The sequence below is a fragment of the Crinia signifera genome, chromosome 2 (genome assembly GCF_055691185.1).
Source record: "Crinia signifera chromosome 2, ASM5569118v1, whole genome shotgun sequence".
Taxonomy (NCBI): domain Eukaryota; kingdom Metazoa; phylum Chordata; class Amphibia; order Anura; family Myobatrachidae; genus Crinia; species Crinia signifera.
The window spans coordinates 332,721,192-332,742,762 of NC_139218.1; the positions used below are offsets into that span (position 1 = coordinate 332,721,192).

Sequence of the window (21,571 nt, forward strand, 5' to 3'; positions counted from 1 at the left end):
TCCCTTGTAGAGACATAAAACATCCAAAAAGATATGGTCCAGTCTGGAAAATTAACTGAAGACTCCAGAGTTGTGAGGCATCAATGCTAACCGTTGGACCACAGTGCTGTCCACAACAGAGACACTGAATGATTTAAATAAGAAAAAAGACAGTTAAATACCTCTTAGCTGGGGTGTGCTCCCTTCATTGGCTGGCAGTTGGCTGTACCACCACAAGGAGGGGTGGTACCATCATCCAAACAGGTGGCTAGTCAAGGTAGAAGGTGTGTGGGTACCTTTTGTGGCTTATAGTAGTTTTATATGTGTTTGCACACTCCGGGCACTTCCACCTGCAATGCCTGTTGTGTTTTTGCATTGCCGAATGGATTATTTTTAGGCCGTCCTTTGCTCCATACATTCTTAAGTAGTAATCAATCGCATTTAATAAATAGCTAACAGTTTATCTGCCAAAATCTACATCTCAGTGTCATTATTTACATAAGGAGTTTAAGATTAAAATCCATCCAATAGAAGGTTCATGTTACCCAAGGTTCAGGGACGTGCGGTGAGGTAAATGGCTCACCACTGCCAAGGTTCATGTTACCCAAGGAGCTTTGGCAATTGAAAAATAATAATAAATACGTTATTTTAATCTAAAGGTGTGCACACGGTTGACATGCCGTGCGATGCGAGTCCCGATGCGATCTGATCGCATTGGGACTCGCATTGCACGGCATGAAGGAGAGGAGAGGACAGTACCGATACCTGTCACCAGGTGCCGGGCAGGGGCACAGATGGCAGGGTGCTGCGACACCCGGGGCCGCGGCACAGCAACAGCTTCCCCCTGCAGCCCCCCATGCATATATCAGAGGGCACACCCCCCGCCCTCCTCTATACGGCAGACTTCCAGGACCGGGTCACTGCGCTTCAGCCCTGTGAGTAAAGGTACAAAGACTATATAGTGAAGACCTGCACTATATAGTCTTGCCTGCCCTCACTATGTCGCTACCAATTTGCGCTCACTTGGGAGCGCGCATCGGCAGCACATCGGGCTCGTTAGCCTTAAAAAGTACACAATCGGCATGCGATATGGCTTCCGATGTGCACTATATCTGCAACATCGGAAGCCATATCGTGCCCGTGTGTACACACCATAAAAATCTAACCAACAGATATGCAAAGTGCATAACCAAAATTAACATCAAGTGAACTTAGAAAATTCCATTAGGGAACAGAAATGTAGGGTTGGATACTATGACATCTGAGTTTGGTGGCCATGCGGGATGCCAGCCGAACTCTGGTGTTTTTTTTTTTTTTTAGAGGGGCAATTATTTACATGGCAGAACCATGATTGCCTCTTTTTAAAAAAAAAAAAACATCCGAATTTGGTCAGCATCCCGCATTGGACGCTGAACTCAGATGTCATTACATCCGGTCATTAGTTTAGCAGTGAAATATATTTGAAGTGCAAACATGCAGTAACCAACCAATCAGGTAATTGCTTTAAAATTCCTTACAATCACTAGAATATACAAACAGCCCATTCAGTGTTGCAGGATGGTTGGTAAGAATAACACTACTTATAACTAAACAAACTAGCATCTTAAATCTTACCAAGTTCACATGGAGAAGAGTTGGACTTTTTCCCAACCATTGTTCTCGCTCGGACAGGCTCTTTGACAAGTGGCTTTGTACTGCGCTACTACTTCAGTATTAAAGAGCTCTTATCTATTGGGAGGGGTCTCTTTAGACTGCGCATCATTGGCTGGCATTGTTCCCTAGAATTTAAGATATATAAATCACAGAAAAGTTAGTAAATCATTAAGCAAACACGATGAAGTGATAATTCCAGTAATCAAAATGAATACATTGTAAAAACAACACTTCTTAAACAAATGATATAATAATTCCTCACCCTGTACAAGAGCCAGGTATCGAGGAATTTAGAATTTATCAGAGTTTATTCAACCTAAAAAGTGAATAGTGTTTCTGGAGACTGCATTGAACACAGTATTAACTGCAGCAACAAACTGCAGTCACAAATTCAGTATCCAGTATAGAATATTAAGAAGCCCATTTCTCAAGTTTTACTTGTGGGAAATTTACTAAGATGGGAGTTCTATTTCAGATCATTTCTACTATCTTCTAGAACAGGGGTGTCAAACTCAAATTCATCGGGGGCCGCATCAGCAGTTTGGTCACCCTCAAAGGGCCGGTTGTATCTGTAGGACTATGTGTCCACTCTTTCTTATCATAATAGTGTCCTTCATACAAGTATGTCCCAAATAATACCACTGTAACTCAGCAGTAGCATTTCCCTCCTGCTATTGCTGTGAACTGCAGTGCATTAGGGCACACGCTGCCTGCACAGGGGGGCAGCACTCAGTCTTAGGGCATATGTCCTGCTTATTATCATGGGACACAGCAATTAATGATGGGCTGCAATGTGCCAGTGCACACACACACACATAGGCAGAGAGTTTGACACTTACCCGCTCTGATGCGTCCACTCCAGTCTGAGCTGCTCCACCACCAAGGACACAGCTGCGCTCTCACACAGGCGCATTTCCCCCTCCCTCATGTGAGTAGCGCTCCTCGCACTATCTATCCAGGAGTGGGGGGCAGCGTGCTCCCGGTCACTGTGCAATGCACACTCAGCAGTAAGTGACCTGGAGCGCACAGCAGCAGCAGCACCATTCACCACGACGGACCTGCTCTTTCCTCTCTCTGGCTCCTATACAGCAGGTGGGAGCGGAGGAGGGGTTGACGACCGGCGGCACTGCGCTAGAGGGCAGACTTTCTCTGGCTTGTAGGCTGCTGCGCATGCGCTGAAGAGGCAGCTTTCTTGTTTAAAAAAAAATAAAAAAAAATAAATAAGAATAAAAGGTGAAGGCTGGCGGCGGCTGCGCGGGCCACATGAAGAGGTCTGGCGGGCTGGATTTGGCCCGCGGGCCTTGTTTTTGACACCCCTGTTCTAGAAGGTGCTAAAAAAATAAATAAGTAGATTTTAAATGGTTGCCCACACCAGCATCCCATCTGAACTCCCATTTTAGTAAGTTTACCCCATTCTGTGTGATGTTAGGCCCTCCAACCAATCAGCTCCCAATTGGCATTTTTCAAACATGAGAAAAATAATGATTTTATGGAAACGCGCTAGTTTTGGGAAAAAGCTTTTTAGAGTTTTAATCAATAAAGTATTGGGGGTCATAACCGACTTGTATTAGTGAGAATAATCTCCTCTTAACATCACCTATCACATCTTGGGGCTCACCAACTGGCCTACTGTGTGCCTACTCAGGGTCAGCGCCACCAATAGGTAGCTTTAGGCATTTGCCTAGGGTGCCGGCCACTGGAGGGTGGAAGTTAGGAGCAAGAGGTCCCCCCCTGGATGGAGGTGAGTGGCAACACCCCCCATACCCCCATACCCGGCACCATCCCCCTGTGGAGCACTGCCTCGGCGGCTGCATCCCCCCCGGTGAAGCAGGTGAGCGCCGGACCTGGATGAAGGAGAGCGTAAACTCTCCCCCCCTCTCCCGGCACCCCCCCCCCCTCGGGGAGCGCATTACCCCCCGCCTGGGGCGCTCCAGTGCCTTACACCGGCCCTGTGTCTACTACGTGATGGGCAGTGGTGCAACCCCGAGTTGTATAAAGTTACCATATAGCAGAAAAGGAAACAAGAAACTCAGGTGGGGTGCACGCAACAACCCCAATTATAATTTTGTATCAATACAGTTAAATTTTTTTATTAGATTTCTAGTTTGTGTAAGAATTGATGTGCTTCAGAATTTTTTATGCATGCCTTATTTGCCTGCAAATTTATACTAAGTGGTTTATACCGCCAGGATTTATAAAGTAGTTTTAATTGTTTTTATAAATGTTATTATTATAATTGACCTTCAGATTTCCTTGATACCGATATCCAGTCGGTATAGATTTATTTTGTACTCAATTGAGTTAGTAACAAAGATATAATCATTGGCCATATGATAAATTACAACTGAAATTTAAATATCTGAAAAGATAAATGAAATAATGAAAAGAATGCCGATATTAAGGCATTTTCTAAGCGATTTTGCTTAGTTTGGCAAAGTCGCTTAGCAAATGCCCTCACATCGGTGTATGTGTGGGGGCTATATCGGCAGCCGTGCGCGTCCCCGCGCGTCTTTATCGCTGACCGAGATTGATGGACAGTGTCCATCAATCTCGGCATCGGCAGTGTTCTCCCACCGGAGAACACTGGCGCTGTGTGCTCGCTTAGCACACAGAGCTGACAGCTCGCTCTGTGTGTGGGCTGTCAGCTCTGTGTGCTATGCGATAGCGGCGCAGCACAGCCCGACCTAGCATAGCTAGGTCGCCCTACATACATCGCTATGTGTGTAGGGCCCATTACTTCTATTTTGTGATAACCTTACTTATTAAAGTATATTTGTGGAGACAATGTGAATTCTCACTATGATGTCTCGGTAAGAACATCCAGAATATTCTGGGGGCCTATACAGATTGATGTTAACTGATCTGTGCTGGTGTGTTAGGGGAGAGTGGATACAATGTTCCTCTCTTTACAATCATTAGTGTATCAGTTGTTAGAACACATGTGGTTTTTGTTCAGTATAATTGTAACTATTGTAACTTTTGTTACATATATAGGTGGATGATGGACAGGAATGCTACTCTAAACTCAGTTGTCTAATGAAGTGGTCTGCCACACCACCCACACAGATATACAACTCTAGTTTTCAATATTTCAAACATGACAGGAACCCCAGCCCGTGGGACAATCAGATCCGTGGGTGGAAAAGTGTCCATTTAGCTAGACCGTCCTCCTGTAATTGGGACAGTTGTGAGGTATGGCAATGGACGATGTTCGCACAGGTGAGCAATTATCGGCTGTGCGTATGCTGTGAACACACTGCACATGCATCAAGGTGCTGCGGTGAATCCATTCGCAGTGAGAATTTCTAGGGAAAGTAATTGACAGGTAATTGCCATTTGGAAGTGTTTACGAGAAATGGTTGCCATTATGTGGAGTGTCATTGCCATTTTCAGGGTGTTTATCTACCATCAGCTATGAGCTCATATGTACAAAAACAGCGCTCACATAGCTACTACCATGTCCTGTCCAGTTGTAGCTATAGGCAGGGTCTAATTAAGGGCCTCAGGCCTGGAGCTGAATATGTTCAGTGGCCTATTATGAACAGTGGAGGAGGTGAGGCCAATGTCATGTAGGCACGTAGAACCATACACTATAACCACCAGCATCTACTTAAGTATATAAAAGTACAAAAAATGCATAAATGTTTAAAATAGGAATGCACCTTTATGGGCAAATTTGCTAAAGTGTCTAAAAATGAAAAGAGGTGATGTTGCCCATAGCAACCAATCACATTCTGTCATAACACAGTGGAAAATCTGAAAAATGTACAAACATTACTAGCAGTCTACAGAAATAATGGTAAAATGTATGATTCTTCTTATATGCTGGCAATGCATGTACAAATTAATTTGAACCACAATGCATTTGTATTGCCCAACATTCAATTTAAATACAGTATACCAGCAGTTAATATGCATTTCACACATCTGCATTGTCATTAGATATTAGGATTACTAGAGAAGAAAGAAACCTGTATTGATAAAGGAGGCTGGAGGCCAATTAAAGTTCAGTACACATTAGTTAGACAGAGAACCAGGAACCTGCCAAAAGTTCAGAACATGGTAATCAAGCAGAGCAGAGCTCAGGAGACTAGCCAGAGTCCAGTACACTGTAATCATGCAGACTCAAATTCCCAGACAGAGATGGGGTCAGTAGAGCAGAGTTACCAGGCAGGGTGGAGGACAGGAGACTAGTCATTGTCCAGTACACTGCAATCCTGCAGAGTGGAGTTACCAGGCAGAGTGTAGGTCAGGAGACTAGCCATAGTCCAGTACATTGCAATCCTGCAGAGCAGAGTTACCAGGCAGAGTGTAGGTCAGGAGACTAGCCATAGTCCAGTACATTGCAATCCTGCAGAGCGGAGTTACCAGGCAGAGTGTAGGTCAGGAGACTAGCCAAAGTCCAGTACATTGCAGTCCTGCAGAGTGGAGTTACCAGGCAGGGTGGAGGACAGGAGACTAGCCATAGTCCAGTACACTGCAATTCTGCAGAGTGGAGTTACCAGGCAGGGTGAGGCCAGGAGACTAGCCATAGTCCAGTACACTGCAATCCTGCAGAGTGGAGTTACCAGGCAGTGTGGAAGTCAGGAGACTAGCCATAGTCCAGTACATTGCAATCCTGCAGAGCGGAGTTACCAGGCAGAGTGTAGGTCAGGAGACTAGCCATAGTCCAGTACATTGCAATCCTGCAGAGCGGAGTTACCAGGCAGAGTGTAGGTCAGGAGACTAGCCAAAGTCCAGTACATTGCAGGCCTGCAGAGTGGAGTTACCAGGCAGGGTGGAGGACAGGAGACTAGCCATAGTCCAGTACACTGCAATTCTGCAGAGTGGAGTTACCAGGCAGGGTGAGGCCAGGAGACTAGCCATAGTCCAGTACACTGCAATCCTGCAGAGTGGAGTTACCAGGCAGTGTGGAAGTCAGGAGACTATCCATAGTCCAGTACATTGCAATCCTGCAGAGTGGAGTTCCCAGGCAAGGTGAGCCAGGAGACTAGCCATAGTCCAGTATACTGCAATCCTGCAGAGTGGAGTTACCAGGCAGGGTGGTGGTCAGGAGACTAGCCATATTACAGTACATTGCAATCCTGCAGAGTGGAGTTACTGTACCAGGCATGGTAGAGGTCAGGAGACTAGCCATAGTCCAGTATACTGCAATCCTGCAGAGTGGAGTTACCAGGCAGGGTGAGGTCAGGAGACTAGCCATAGTCCAGTATACTGCAATCCTGCAGAGTGGAGTTACTGTACCAGGCATGGGAGAGGTCAGGAGACTAGCCAGCCATAGTCCAGTATACTGCAATCCTGCAGAGTGGAGTTACCAGGCAGGGTGAGGTCAGGAGACTAGCCATAGTCCAGTACACTGCAATCCTGCAGAGTGGAGTTACTGTACCAGGCATGGTAGAGGTCAGGATACTAGCCAGCCATAGTCTAGTATACTGCAATCCTGCAGAGTTGAGTTACCAGGCAGGTGAGGTCAGGAGTCTAGCCAAAGTCCAGGACATAGACCTTACAGGGATGATTTCCATTAGGCTGGCACACCTGTAAGACCACCTGTCAGCCAGTGCCTTTTTGAAGTGGCCCTATTCAGAGTAGTGGCCCCGTCCTCTCCTGTCTCCCACACAAACAACCTTTGCCAGTTCACAGAGCATAGTATCTGATGCCCTAATCGGGCAGCTTATTTTTTAAATGTAAAAGGGCTCCCAGAGATCTACGAGGGGAGTTTAAAGGAAATCAGATGTGATACATTGCAGGTGCTAAAAAGCACCTGTGATGTGCACCTGACAGCTGCACATCTGATTAAAAAAATGTGATATGGCCTGATTTCACCCAATTTATCGTCCCAATCCAGTGGAGGGTGCTGTAAACTGGAAACTTGGTAGTTGGATAAATCGGTAAGTCATACAATGGCACACCAGGGAGCAGCTGGAACAGAGGGTTGGCGGAGACCAAGAAAATGGGCACAAAGTCAAACCCAGTGGTGGTCGCCAAGGAGCTCCACAAGGAACTTGGACTTAGCTGCGCCCGACGAGCAGGTCGCGTCCCCCTGCCCTGGTCCTCTGAACTCAACTGATTGGTGATGGAACAACACTGGAGAATGTATACTGGAGATCTTGAGAGAACTGAACTGTAGAGATGTATACTGTATATAATGTTCACTAGGTGTCGGTCTGGAAACCAATGGAGGAATCTGGCCTGGGAGCCAATGGTGGACATGGCTGGTTAGGGAACCGATATGTGGACTTTGGCCTGGGAGCCGGAGAGGTTGGTATTTGTTGGCCCAGGAGCTGGAGGTGTTCATAGTCGCTAGCATGGGAGCTGGCAGGTAAGTAGTCGTCGGCCTGGGAGCCAGGGATGTCAGTGATTCTCTGGAAACTGGTGGTGTTGATATGGACCAGACACAATAGTGAATAATTGGCCTGGGAGCCAATAGTGGATAGTTGGCCTGGGAGCCAATAGTGACCTCTGCTGGTAATAACTTGATGCAGCACCGACGCTTCAGGTAGAATAAGCTGGAAGGTGATCTGGCAGTTGGAGAGTTAACCAGCCGGTAGGTTTGCAGAAGCAGCAAGCCACAGGTGGTGATAATGTTGGAGCAAGGGATTTCCTGGAGCCTAGAAAGCTGACACTGGTGACTAGCACACAGGCAGCAGACTAGTTGTTCATGGCAATTTGGGATGCTGGGAGCCTGGCTTATATCCCCCATGCCTGTGTGTGATTGGCTGCAAGCCACAGCATCAATTAACCCAGGAAGTACCTGTGCACACCTTGATCATGTGATCAGGTGCACAGGTGAGAGGATCAATGTTTGCAGATGAAGTATTGGAGCAAACAGGTGTCATGCCGAGTGACCACAGTGAACATCCTGCCATGGACTTTGGCCTGAGAAAGCACTGATCGTGGGCCTGCATGCAGGAAGCACCAGTGTGACGGTAAGAGACACAGACACTATTCCGGACATGCCATGTGTGATGGTGCAGAGTTCATTAAAAAAGTATGGGTCCCATTTATCAACAATACATAACCCTAAAGAACTCTGGGTCCTAAACCTGGAAGCTTATCATCACAAAGGACAGCTCCTACTGCAAGAGCTGTCATTTGCTAAAAATCTTTATGCATACGATGTAAGTAAACGCTGATATGCATGCGTGGCAGGATGTATTGCAAGCAAAATGAAATGTTTGCTGCATACCACGTCAGTGTCTGTTCTCTGGCTAATTAGCAGTTCTGTCTACGCCCAGGGTGGGCAATAGGTGGCTCTCCAGCTGTAGCCGCTTACTGCCCAGCCCTGGTCAAGGCTCCAGTAAAATATGGACCAAAGTGACCTTCTAGTTTATGGTGCTGTAGAAATGAAGCAATGGATACTTAAGCAGTGCAGTGTTACACTGTCTCTTGTTCTTCAGTGGCAAGTCAGCACCACAGCAGTTACAGCTCCAGGTGCCAATATCTGGAAGACAGGTCCCCACTTCCTTAACACTCCTTAGCCGGGGGAGTCGCCTCATCCCTGTCAGCATCTGGGTCAAAACCAGAGATCGCTTTGCCTCTTGCTCTGCATCCTCCTAAGTTAGCCATCGCTTAACTACTGCCTATAGTCCAAGCAAGTCACAAAGTGTTCAACCAGGCTGCATTTGGTGTGGGTGGGGGTGAGGAAAGAACAGAAATCACTTAAATGTCCATGGCAGCTCTGATGGGGTGTCACACATATATACAGTATATGTATATACCTCTATGGGGTATATTCACTATTTTTTTCACAATCTGTTCAGTATAAAATGAATATGCATCAATGTACAGATCATAGCGCGCATTCGTGAGGCAAAATTGTGACTGAAATAGGGAAAATATCTCATCGCAATCCCGTTTGCAATTTGATAGACAGGAAGTCAGCGTATGGGGTGGTAACCAGCCGTTTCTGGGAGTGTCAGAAACAACGTAGGCGTACCCAGGTGGTTAAGGCAGGGTCTGTGATGTCAGCGCCACCCTTGATCAGCCTGTCACTGTAGCAGAGTTGTAGAAGGGTCAGACTTTGGCACATTTGCACAGACTTATCTAAAAGGAGCAAGTGTTTGTGGAATAATATAGCGCAATCAATTAAGTGAGGTGCAGCTTGTCAAACATATAATGGAAGGTACACCACCTTCCCGGAAAATCTGAGAACAACGGTGTTAATGTTTGGACAATAGCGCAACCCCCTTAAAAAGATGTAGAATGCACAAATAAAAAGTTTTAACAATTTATTGTGACATAATAATTGATGACAGGTGTGGTCATGAATAAAAATACATACATAAAAGCAAGTTAAATGGTATGACCAGGCAATGAATGGACCGATGTTTTGGGCACAAAAATGAGTAGTCTTTTATCTCACCATAGAGGGAAGTTGCGGTGGGCTTTACTTCCGATTGAAGTTCTGCGGCTCCACCGCAGATGGCTTTCTATGGAGGAAGTCTCAATAAAGTGCTCGTGCGTCCTTAAAGTGTCCTGGTGCTTCCAACTGCAAAGTGGAAGGTGCACTCAATCAGGCAGTCTGTATCCAAAAAGGTAGCTGCAACGCGTTTCGGAGATCCATAAATGTCTCCTTTCTCAAGCTGTATCATTTGCACAGACTGGAAAAATCATTTGATGGTTATTGAGTTGCGTATGGATGTGTGACAAGATAGCAGATCGCAAACATTTTACAATTTAGATCCAGAATTACACAGGGCGGGTCTTCACTCTATCTGGGCGGCGGCTAAGCACTCGCACTTATCTGCAAATTTGCAGAAGAGTGATCAGGGCTGAATCAGGCTCTAAAGGTGTTAAAGAACAGAACCTCTGATCCAGGTAATCCTGCACTGCTCCTGCAAAAGAAAACGCAGAGACACCAAGTTCCAGAGTAATAAAACAAGTTTATCGTTTTTGTGTGTAACTTAGTGAAAATTGTAACAATTGTAAACTATTGTAAACCGTAAGCTTTTGTAAAGAAACTAGTGTTCATCAGCCATTTAACATTTTATGACAAGAATACTGTAGCTTCATAAATAAATTATAACTCTAGTTGAAAAGTCATTTGTATAATGCTGTGTGGATTCATTCATTCATTGACCTTTCTGCAGAAGATTCAAGGAACCTGTAAGTAGGACAAAAATTATGATCACCAGGTAAAAAGCATAACACACGCATCACACACACACACACAGTGAACAGAGCGTCTCCTAGTGTGTAAATAAAAAATCATAAATGTAACACCCTATATAAAGTACAAGTGAACAATTAGATTCAATAACTTATCTCATTCACTTTGTCCTCAGTCACATGACCATCCAATGCAGATCGATCCAATAAAACTAAAATATATAACATAGGGCAGTATTCAATGAGAAAAATTCGCTGTGATTTCTGGAGAGTTTGTGCTTTTCACGCGGTGGAGAGAGGTTTTTTCTCTCCAAAGGCGAGCCACCCTATTCAATGTGAAATATTCTCCGTCTTTCTAAGTGATTCTCGCCGTCTCTCTCCGTGTAGAAATTCTCCATCTTTTGATGGAGAGCAGGAATGTGAACTTTTAAACTAAAAGGGTGTTTTTTTTAATTTTGGTGTAAAAAAATCAGGGTTTTTTTTCTGTGAAGGGCCATGTTATTTTTATTCATGTGCCTATAGCACATCAATATATATTTTATTTAAAAAAAAATATTTTTTTACATTTTTTTTTTTTTTTTTTTTACACAGTGCAGCCAGCAGGGGGCCGGAGCGCTCGAGCCGCTCATTAGATATTCATATATTCACTGCACCCGATGCACGTTCGGGTACAGTGAATACTGGGTCCCCCGCTGGCTATAGGGGGGGCAGCCTGTGCTGCCTGGGTCCAGGGGAGCCCTGCTCCCCTCCCCATATCCCCTGCAGCAGCCAAGAGAGACTTTAATCTCTCTTGGCTTCTACGTCCCCCGGCTCCCTGACAGCTCCCTGCCGCGGACGCTCGTCCGCTGCAGGGGTTAAGACTCGCCGCGAGTGGCGGCGAGTCTTTAACACGTTGAATAGGGGGAGCAGGAGGCTCCGGAACACGGAGAGTGCATGGCGAGAGAAAAAATCTCTCGCCATGCACGGAGAATATTTGACATTGAATACTGCCCATAGCCTGCAAAATCTAAAAGGGTTACTATAGAAGTATAGTACCGCAATAATACCCTTTTTCCACTAGACAAGCCATTTGCGCCCGACCCTGCATAATGCAGTGTGGGTGACATCATCGGGAGGCGGTGCCAGGGCGATGCTAGAAGATGAGAGCATCTCCCAGCAGTTGCTTTTACATTGCAGTGAACAGGACCCGGGTCACATAGACCCGGGTAACCCATTTCCACTGCCCCTGGACCCGGGAGCATCCTGGGTCTAACCCAGGTAATTACCCGGGTTGGATTGCCTGGGTGGTTGACCCGGTATTTTTCCATGGGACACGTTTTCACTAGCAAAAACCCATGGTCAATGCGCAAAGTCCGGGGTTATTTTTGCTAGTGGAAAAGGGGATTAAGCAATAAAGAACAATATAGCCCCAGAGGAAAATGCCCCCAATCTGGCTTCTTTCAATAAAACATTTTGTCCTGACCTTAGGACTTCATCAAGGGAATTGCACTGCCACTCAGAAAGTGAGAGATTTGGGAAGAAATCTCCAGTTTTCTTAAAGCGGCAATCATTTACACAGTGTAAATGATTGGTCCTTTTAAAAAAAAATGGAGATTTCTTTCCAAATCTCTCACTTTCTAAATTTTTCATCCTATTAAATCTCCCCCATAATTTGATGCAATACCTTTATGCTTTTCTTCCTAATATCTAAATCTATATACTAGCTGAAGTACCTGGCATTGCCATGGTTTACAAGTCAAGTTATGCAGTTATCAAGTTATCAACCAGAACAGACTCACTGGGTCAAAGTTGTGCCTGGTGAATGTTACCAGGAGATACAATCAGGACCCTAACCTCTTCTGGGATACAATGTTACCACTTTGTGAAGTCTTCATCAAATCCATCCAGTAGATGGTCCTGAACAGGCTCCCTGGGTCAACGTTCAGGCCAAAGTTCTGAAGTGCATTTATACCTTTAGCGTGCCCCCACAAATGAGTTTTCATTTTCTTTGTTTAACCCATGTTATCCCTGACTCTGGGGAGCCCCTCCAACCTCCTATAATAGAACACTGACGGTCGTCAGACTATAAATTGAGGATTTAAATTAACCAAATTTATTCCAGCTGATTATTACGATACTAATATTTACAATCGTGTTGGAAGCTTCCAGTGTGGGAGCCAACCAAAAACCTCCCAGGGCCCTAATCAGCAAGCCAGGAGCTGCACTGGCATCCCTTTGCCCCACTCCCGATGCGCGCCTTTGAACACTGTACGTGACATTTAGGATGCGCTAGTTGAATTTGTGAGATATTTTGGCAACAAAATGGTGTTTTCGCACATTTTGGAGAAACCGCTTACTTAATATTGTGCGCTAAGTCACGTAACTCGCACTTTTTCACTTGACACCCACTTGATATGGGTGTCTCCCGTGGCTCATGCCACCTCTGCGTTCCCCGCAAGGCCCTGTACAGCACCGCAATATCAAAGCACACATTGCTACCCGCAATGTCGTGGAACGCACCTTCGGGGTGCTGAAAAGTCTTTCAGGTGTTTGGACAGATCATCAGGTATATTGCTTTACCACCCAGCAAAAGCAGTGATGATTGTCCAGGCTTGCTGCATGTTACATAACATTGCTCTTTCCCAACCACATTATGTGGAGGATGGCAATGCAGCAGTCGTGCAGGAAGCTGAGACTACCCAACCTACGGTAGTTAGGAGTACACAAAGGCGGAATCTGATGCATAGGGAGATCATAATACGGTATTTCTCAGGGAATTGCATTTCTAAACTATCCTACCATCTACCTTTGGTGTAAGTGTGTTTACATACCATAAACCATTTGCCATACATTATCACCAATATTTAGGTGAGTAGTCAGAGTACAATGCATGAACCTGCTTAACCTGAGGTATCCCTTGCTGATGACATGCTGGTAAGTACATTTTTACAATACTGTATGGCAATTTTAAAAATTACCTAAAACACCAATATATTTTAACACCCTCACTGCACAGTACCATAGTGGATTACAGCATTTTAGTTTAATTAACCAAATCATTATGATGGAAAAAAAATACAGACACATTTTACTATAAAGGAACGTCTTTACTAATGTAAGAAATGCTTGTTTTGTGCAATTACTGGTCCATAAATTGTCAAGAACATATTATGCATTCCAAAACTGTGCTATAACAAAAATACACATTTGCAACTTTCACAATCATTTTTTTTGGAACCTGTGTATGTGCACATCCCCCCTTTGCCCCTGGCCCCAGGCCACCCCTGATTCGCACACTCCTACGTGGGGGTGAAGTTGGTGAGCCACTCAGAGGTGTACTTGACACACTACTAATTGTGGATGTAGCTGCACCTAATAAATGTAATTATTGGTTATTTAATTGTGTCTGCAGGGTTTGACCATGTACACTCTCATTTAGGATGGCTACATTATTGTTTTGGACCCATAGGGCCTGGCTGATTTTGGACAGACGTGCTTCCAGGGTGGTAGCCATTCTTACTTGTGTGCCTACACTTACTAGGACACTGGTGGCCATTTTTTTAAGTTGCTGAAAGATATTTCTTAGGTATCCTTGCATATTTCCCAGTTGATGGCTTTGCATCTCCATGAACTGTATTTGTTTGTGTTTAAATGTATGTAATGAGCAGTTGTCACTGTGTTTTCTTCCTCAGGTGAGAAGGCTTCGACTGGTTGAAGAATGATTTTGGTATCTTCTTCCATCATCTCTGTTGTGTCTGATGGTTGCACTACTACCGTGTTTCCCCGATAATAAGACATCCCCCGAAAATAAGACCTCCCCCAGATTTTGGACATATGTCCAAAATAAGACCTCCCCCGAAAATTAGGCCGATTCAAATTTCAATCCTGTGCAATGCAAACAATAAATTAAGACCCCGCTAACCTCCGCTAACCTCCAGATGATCTTCAATCACCTCTGAGGTATTTAGAGACCTCCGTCTTCTACAGATGCCGCTTTGCTCCCGGTCCCTGGGATGCATTGCGGGAGCCGCGTGACGTCGCCGCGCACATCACGCGGCAGCAGCAGCGCGGCTGAAGCAGAGCACGGAGCTGGGGTTGATAAGACAGAGAGGAGGCGAGTTGTTTAACGGAGGCTACGGTACGTTCTTTAACCTGGGGCATGTTTACAAGGGGCACTGGGGCATGTGTACAAGGAGCACTGGGGGCATGTTTAAAAGGAGGACAGGGGCATGTTTACCATATCAAGGGGGTTTGGGGCATGTCAAAGATGGCAGTCTGGGGGCATTTTTAAGATGGCGGACTGGGGCCTGTTTAAAAGGAGCACTGGGGTCTGTTTAAAAGGAGCACTGGGGACATGTTTAAAAGGAGCACTGGGGGCATGTTTAAATGTGTACCGTATTAAAATAAGACCTCCCCTGAAAATAAGGCCTATGGTGTTTTTTGTTGGTTGAAAAAAAATAAGACAGTGTCTTATTATCGGGGAAACACGGTAGTTGTGATGATCCTGTTGAAAATGAGAAATGGGTATTCCACCATAATTGTGCAGTATGTGTCATATTGTATTTAAGGTGTGTTTTGGCTTATGCAACATAACGATGGGTACTGTTCAGTAACACATGTACCCCTGCAAATAATTTAATTAATTTGTCTGATGGGTGTTTCACATTAAATTAATATCCGTTGGTATGTAGTGGGTATCAATGAGTCCATGGCATGGCCAGCATATCTGGCAGCACTTTAATGTGCTATTTTGTCCGCCATTACCCAATATAAAAAATTTTCAATGAGCAAGTATTAATATTTAAACATGCTCCCTAGAAGAAGGCCGACACCAGGCCGAAACGCGTTGGAGGACACGCACTATCAAGAGCATCCACACCAGCACAATCTGTTAAGACCACCGACGTGAGAGAGCACCCGGAGAGACAACACCAGCGTGCGGCACGAAGCCCTGTCCGGCGAGCACGAGAGGAGAGAGAGACGCCCGTGAAGAGAGGACAACAGCATGCCGGAGACGGTAAGAGGTGAGTAACCAGGATCTGTCGGCAAGGACTCATGACGGGGGAGACGCGCACCAGCAAACCCTGATCGTGACCTCTGTCAGACACTCCACGTCACCGACCACGGACCCCGATGAAGAAGGTGGACGGCGAATAGCCGAACACCTGACTAGTCGAGCGGGCCAGGGAAGGAGGCATACGGAGCGCCCAGATCCTGGGAGCCACGCACCCCGACCCCGGACTCCCACGCGCACACAGTGATCACCCACCTCCGTCCCACCACCTAAGACCGCAGGCATAACACCACTCAAGCTGCAACCCGGGACATGGACATCACCACAGGACTGTTCTTTTATACAGGCAAGCGGGACACCGCACCTGTACCCACCGGTGATCCACCGCTCCCAACCCGGACCCCCCCACCCAGCCAACCCTACCCTTGGGATCCCCACTGAGTGGAGAGACCCCTGACGGGCACCCAGTGCCCCCAATATCCCCTCTCATTCAGTATTATCACCCACCGTCTGCAATATTTGTATTTGCATGTATATGTATGTATGTATACTGCACTTTCAGAATTCCACTGCAGCAATGTACCTTTAAATCAATTTTGTGTGTTTATGTATTTGCACCACTTATTAGTAAAGATTTCCTTTTGAACACGCACACGTACTCGTTATTTACCTGACACCAAGGGGCAGAGCGCTGCACTTAATTCACTCTAAACTGCATTACCCAGCCGGGCCGGTCTCTCGGCAAGTGGAGCAGCTAGCCCTGAACAATTGGGAGCAGTGCGCAGGAACCAATCTAACCAATACCTAATATTTAAACCTGTTTCATAAAGTTCTTTAAACAATGTAGTTGACATTGAACCTATATTTGGTTTACAGTAGGGTGCTGGAGTAGATTGTAGTGTAGCCTATTGTGCATGGTACATGGGTGTGTGCAGGGGCGGATCCAGGATAAAATGACAGGGGGGGTACCATGATAAAAGAGGGTTTAGGTGAGGGGCGGTGTTAGTGGTGCCAGTGTACATGCTAAGAGAGCGGCAGAGAGAGGGTGGGAATGGGATTAAAAATAGGCCCTGGCATTTAAAGTACGCAGGCCCACCATGGCGACAAAAGTGAAGGATGTAGTTGTGCGCGCGCCAAAGGCGCGCTCTGGAAAATGGGTGTGGTCACTCAACAGGGGGCGTGTCCTTGAGTGTAGTGTACAACACCATATACAACTTCTACACATTATGCAACAAAATACTAGACCCCATTATACTTGCCCCTTACACATGATGCCAAATGGAATGAGCCAAAATTCACATAATGCCACACGGATTGAGCCACAATTTAAATAATGCCACATGGATTGTGTCAAAATTCACATCAAGCCACACGGATTGAGCCAAAATTCACATAATGCCACATGGATTGAGCCAAAATTCAAATAGTGCCACATGCATTGTGTCAAAATTCACATAATGCCACACGGATTGAGCCAAAATTCACATAATGCCACACGTATTGAGCCAAAATTCACATAATGCCACAGGGATTGAGCCAAAATTCACATAATGCCACACGGATTGAGCCAAAATTCACATAATGCAAAACAGATTAAGCCAAAATTCACAATACGTTTCATAAACAGGAACATTGTCCACCAAAGGCGCGCATTAAACATTTACACCATAATGTCCATTAAACTTTAAGTTACACGCCATTATGTCCATTATGTATTATGTCAAACACCATAATGCCTATTAAAAATTATGCTACATAAGTGCTGCTTATCTACATGCTCATTGCCAAGGGTTCCATGCTCATTGCCAGAGGTTCCATACTCATTGCCATGTGGGATTACATGCTCATTGCCAAGGGGAATACATGCTTGCGGTAAATGGGGGACAGCCGCCAGGCAGAAGTGATAGCCACTGACAGTGGCAGAGCCTGGCTGTATTCAGAGCACTACAGGTTCCGGCTATTTGAAATAATACCCCTTTCACACCAGAAAATGCATTCCCAGGTTGGCCCCTTTTACACCAGCCTAGTCCCTGCATTTTCTGGTGTGAGAGGGAGAGAAAACCACCCCTCTCCCCCTTTAACCAGTTATCTTATTTAACCGGCTATATCTTCGGAACCAACTGATCCATTTACATGAGACAAGTATCATATTGAAGAACTTTTGAGTGGGCTTTGAATGATTTTGGTCCAGTGAAACTGGAACGTTTGGTTCCAGAGTAATCTGCCCTCAAAGAACATGAACAGCCATGAAATTACATTTCAAAAATAAAAAAATTACACGTAATATCTCTGGAACCGATTGACCGATATGGACCAGCCTGGTATCATACTGAAGGCCCAGCGATTCGGAATTGATTGAGCTTCTGTGATGCCAGGGGGGGAACTGGCAGCCGTCGGAACTGGGTGGGGGTCGGAATTGACGGGTCCCATTTTATCATATGGGGAAAAAACGTTACAGCTTTGCCAGGCGATATCTCTGGTTCCCGGGGGGCTAGAGACACGGGGCTGGGCTCGTTGGAAAGCCTTGGTCCTCAGCTACAAAATGAAATGACAGGGGGGGCACGTGCCCGGGTGCCCCCCCCCCCCTGAATCCGCCACTGGGTGTGTGTACTGTATATGTAATGGTTTTGCATTCATTTGCTTACCTGCAGCCTCTGAATCCGGACATATGTGTCGGTCTGTGTATGGTGCGTGACCACTTCTGAAATGACGATCTGTAAACAAAATAGTGGACAGAAGTTACAAATATTGCATGGACAGCATTATTTTCCAGCATGCATCATAACATGTTTTTTTTCCCCCCTGGGGCAAATAATTGGCCATGTTGACCAATTTATTTGTGGCCAATATCGTGTGGTTTTAGAAAAGATAAAAAAATAAATAAAAAAAAATTAAACTTAAAAAAAAATATGCATGAAATAATTCTCTATGGAGGCGTTTTTGCTATTACAAAATTAAAACTATGTAGTATCAACTATGTTTGGGGCCTGATGAATTTAAACCTGTAACATAATTTGGTAGGCATTTGAGCAGGTGTGGAACTACATGACCCAGCATCAGCAACAATTTAAATTTATGACCATTACATTTACATAAGTTGACTTGCTGAGATATGTAGTTCCACAGCAGCACTATTGTTATGCAAACATTACAAGAGAGCATTACAGTTATAAAACATTGCAATGGTTGATGTACATGAAAATGTGTGAACAGTTATCAGCTTGGGGTGGCATTGGTGGCCTATCGGTGTCGGCAACATGGAGCCCAGGAAGGACCTGGTGGGATTATTCTTTTGAGTTGCTTCTCATATGATGTATATGTTAACCGGTTGGGTGGTGCCTCCTCCGGTGCGGCTGGCCTCTTTAATTTCGGTGACCATCTTGGCTTTGAGTAGCCTTTTGATTTCATTAATTAGCTTTTTGACATTTCTTACACCTCATTGTGGCTGCTAATGGCATTGACTGCACCAGTGATGGATTCCCACATGGCCCTCTTCCGCTGTGCAGTGGTCCTGTTGTTGTGCTTCCCCAGCAGTCAGTAAAATACAGGCACCATGGCACGGACAGGGGCCGCATTTTCCTCGTAAGAGCAACACACCTTACGGCCACTTTGGGTGCCGGCACTTTCTGGCCTCCTCAACCTCCTTTCCTCCTCAACCTCCTCTGCGGCCATGTCTCCCTCCTCCTCCAGGGCAGCATCACCCTCCTCCTCATCTCCATCTTCCTCCACCTCAGGCCAGTCGACCTCAGACATGTGGCCCTCCTGCAGCTCCTCCTGTGTGAGAGGATGAGAGGGGGAGGCAAGAGGGTACTCCACCTCCTCCTGCTGTGCCTGCTCCTCTGGGGTACGCCCTGGCCTTGTTGTGGCCATGGTGGCTGTCAAAGTGCTGTCTCTCCCTCTCACACTGCTGGCTCTTAATGTCAGGGGCAAACGCAGGATTTTCAGAAGGGGGTTTCCAGAGAGGGGCAGAGCAAAGCATGGAGATGGACACTTAGGTGACCCAGTATATGCCGGTCAGTTAAAGTATTATAGATAGACCAAATGTATATAAATAATAATAATTATATAAATATATATACATAACAGCAGAGTAGACCCCTGGGCATAGCACTGTATTGAGGCACCTACTTATCCTCCAGTGGTAGGGGTGGGTGGTGCTATGAGCGGAAGCTTTGATGTCCCACGGGTGGTAAGGGGTATTATATCAACCGCTCAGCATGTAGGGCCTGGATCAGTAATTTCCACTAATTACCCCTTTACTGCACATATTGTGGGAGATGGGGTGGGAGAAGGGGGCATTGGGCTGAATGAAGGGGTCCTGATACATAACTTCCAGGGTGGTAGAGGATGTTTAATACGCAGAGGAGGGGTGTATAGTGGAGTAGGCTTATTATTCATAATTTTCTGGTGGGAGGACAGCTTGCTCGACTGCAGATATCTCCAGTTCCCAGAAATAGATTTCTTAGATTTTAATGGAATTAAAAACTAGAGAATCCCACCTAACAAATGGTACTGCGGACTAGGGGATCAGACTTCGGACTTCAGGAGGCAGAGCAATCTGCCAACGAGAATATAAAACTACATACCAGGTGTGTGGAGCTGGCGCAGTAACCAGCTGCTGGAAGGCAGATATCTCTGGTTATGGGAACAGTAGAGGCAAGATACTAGTGTCCCTTAAAGGGGGAGAGTCCCAGCTTTTGGAATATACCCTCAGAAAAATTCTAAGAAACGGAAATATCTGACTGGGAGAGTAATTAACAGGCTTGGATGGGGACCACTGCTTTGAAGTCAGTTATCTCCGGTTCCCTAGGGCCGATTTTTAAAATTCTTGTACCCATGGAAAGAGGGGACCCTCAGATTTCAGAGTAGGTCCTTTATATTCCTGGGAGGGTTTCTGGGTACTCAGAAACCCCCCCTGCGTGCGCTACTGAATGTGCCTCTGCTGCCTCTCCCCCTGGCTCCTCTGGTGGTGCTGCTGCCTTTAACTGGCACACTGCTGCCTCTGCCACCTGCACTCACTGTCACTCCTCCTCTCCTATCCATTCTCCTCACCTTACAACCTTTCAAAGGTCAAAATGGCACCTGTGCCCCTTTATATAGGGGGTGTGATGCATATTGTAGGGGACTTAGGTGGGCCAATAGGTTAGGGGGTTGTTTGGCATTCGGAGGCAGTGTTGTAATTCGCATTCCGGTTGGTCAGAAAATCGCACATGACCTGTGCCGGAAATCGCACATTGTGTCATAAATTCGCACCACATTGCATCTCTTCGCACCTCACCGCACTTTTTGGGCACATTAGCGCATCCCATTAAATAATCAGTTTTGGAGAAAAAAATGCGATTTGAAAAAGTGCAAACGGTGCGATAAGGTGCGGTTTTGAAATGTTACTAAAACTCGCATCCTATTAAATGTCACCCTGTGTTTCTACACTTGAATTAAAGAAACTTTTTCCAAAATTACAGTGCCCCAATATGATGTGCCCCAATTACACATGTACGCCTCTGCCCTCCACACCCCCATTGCCCATGTGTGGTTCTGACCCCTGCATTATTATCTTGTTATATAATAGTGAGAACCTGATCAATATCGGGTCATTAGTACTCGAGTTTATTGGGAACATACATACAAATGAAAGTATATAAATAGTATATATATACATTTATGTATATATTTTTTTTCCATTACTGCTGTCCATAATAAGTACTTGTTTCTTACCGCATACTTTGCAAACCCAGAATACTGACTCAATTTTTCCAATCTAGATTTCATTGTGCAGCAGTAGCAAAAGATGATATTTGTTTTCCGATTCATCACCCGTGTTGCCTCACCTTTCATTCT

At 45.6% G+C, this 21,571-nt stretch overlaps 1 long non-coding RNA gene across 1 annotated transcript in view; it reads right to left on the bottom strand.

Annotated features, from left to right (window-relative positions):
* Window positions 1-1,637: 1,637 nt before the first annotated feature.
* LOC146058531 (uncharacterized) overlaps window positions 1,638-21,571 on the bottom strand; it is a 67,928-nt gene continuing 47,994 nt past the window's right edge. Inside the window, exons 4-5 of the long non-coding RNA XR_014469866.1 lie at window positions 18,379-18,447; window positions 1,638-1,757 (exon numbers count right to left, since the gene is read on the bottom strand). This is a non-coding gene — a long non-coding RNA (uncharacterized LOC146058531). The remainder of the gene's footprint in view (window positions 1,758-18,378; window positions 18,448-21,571) is intronic.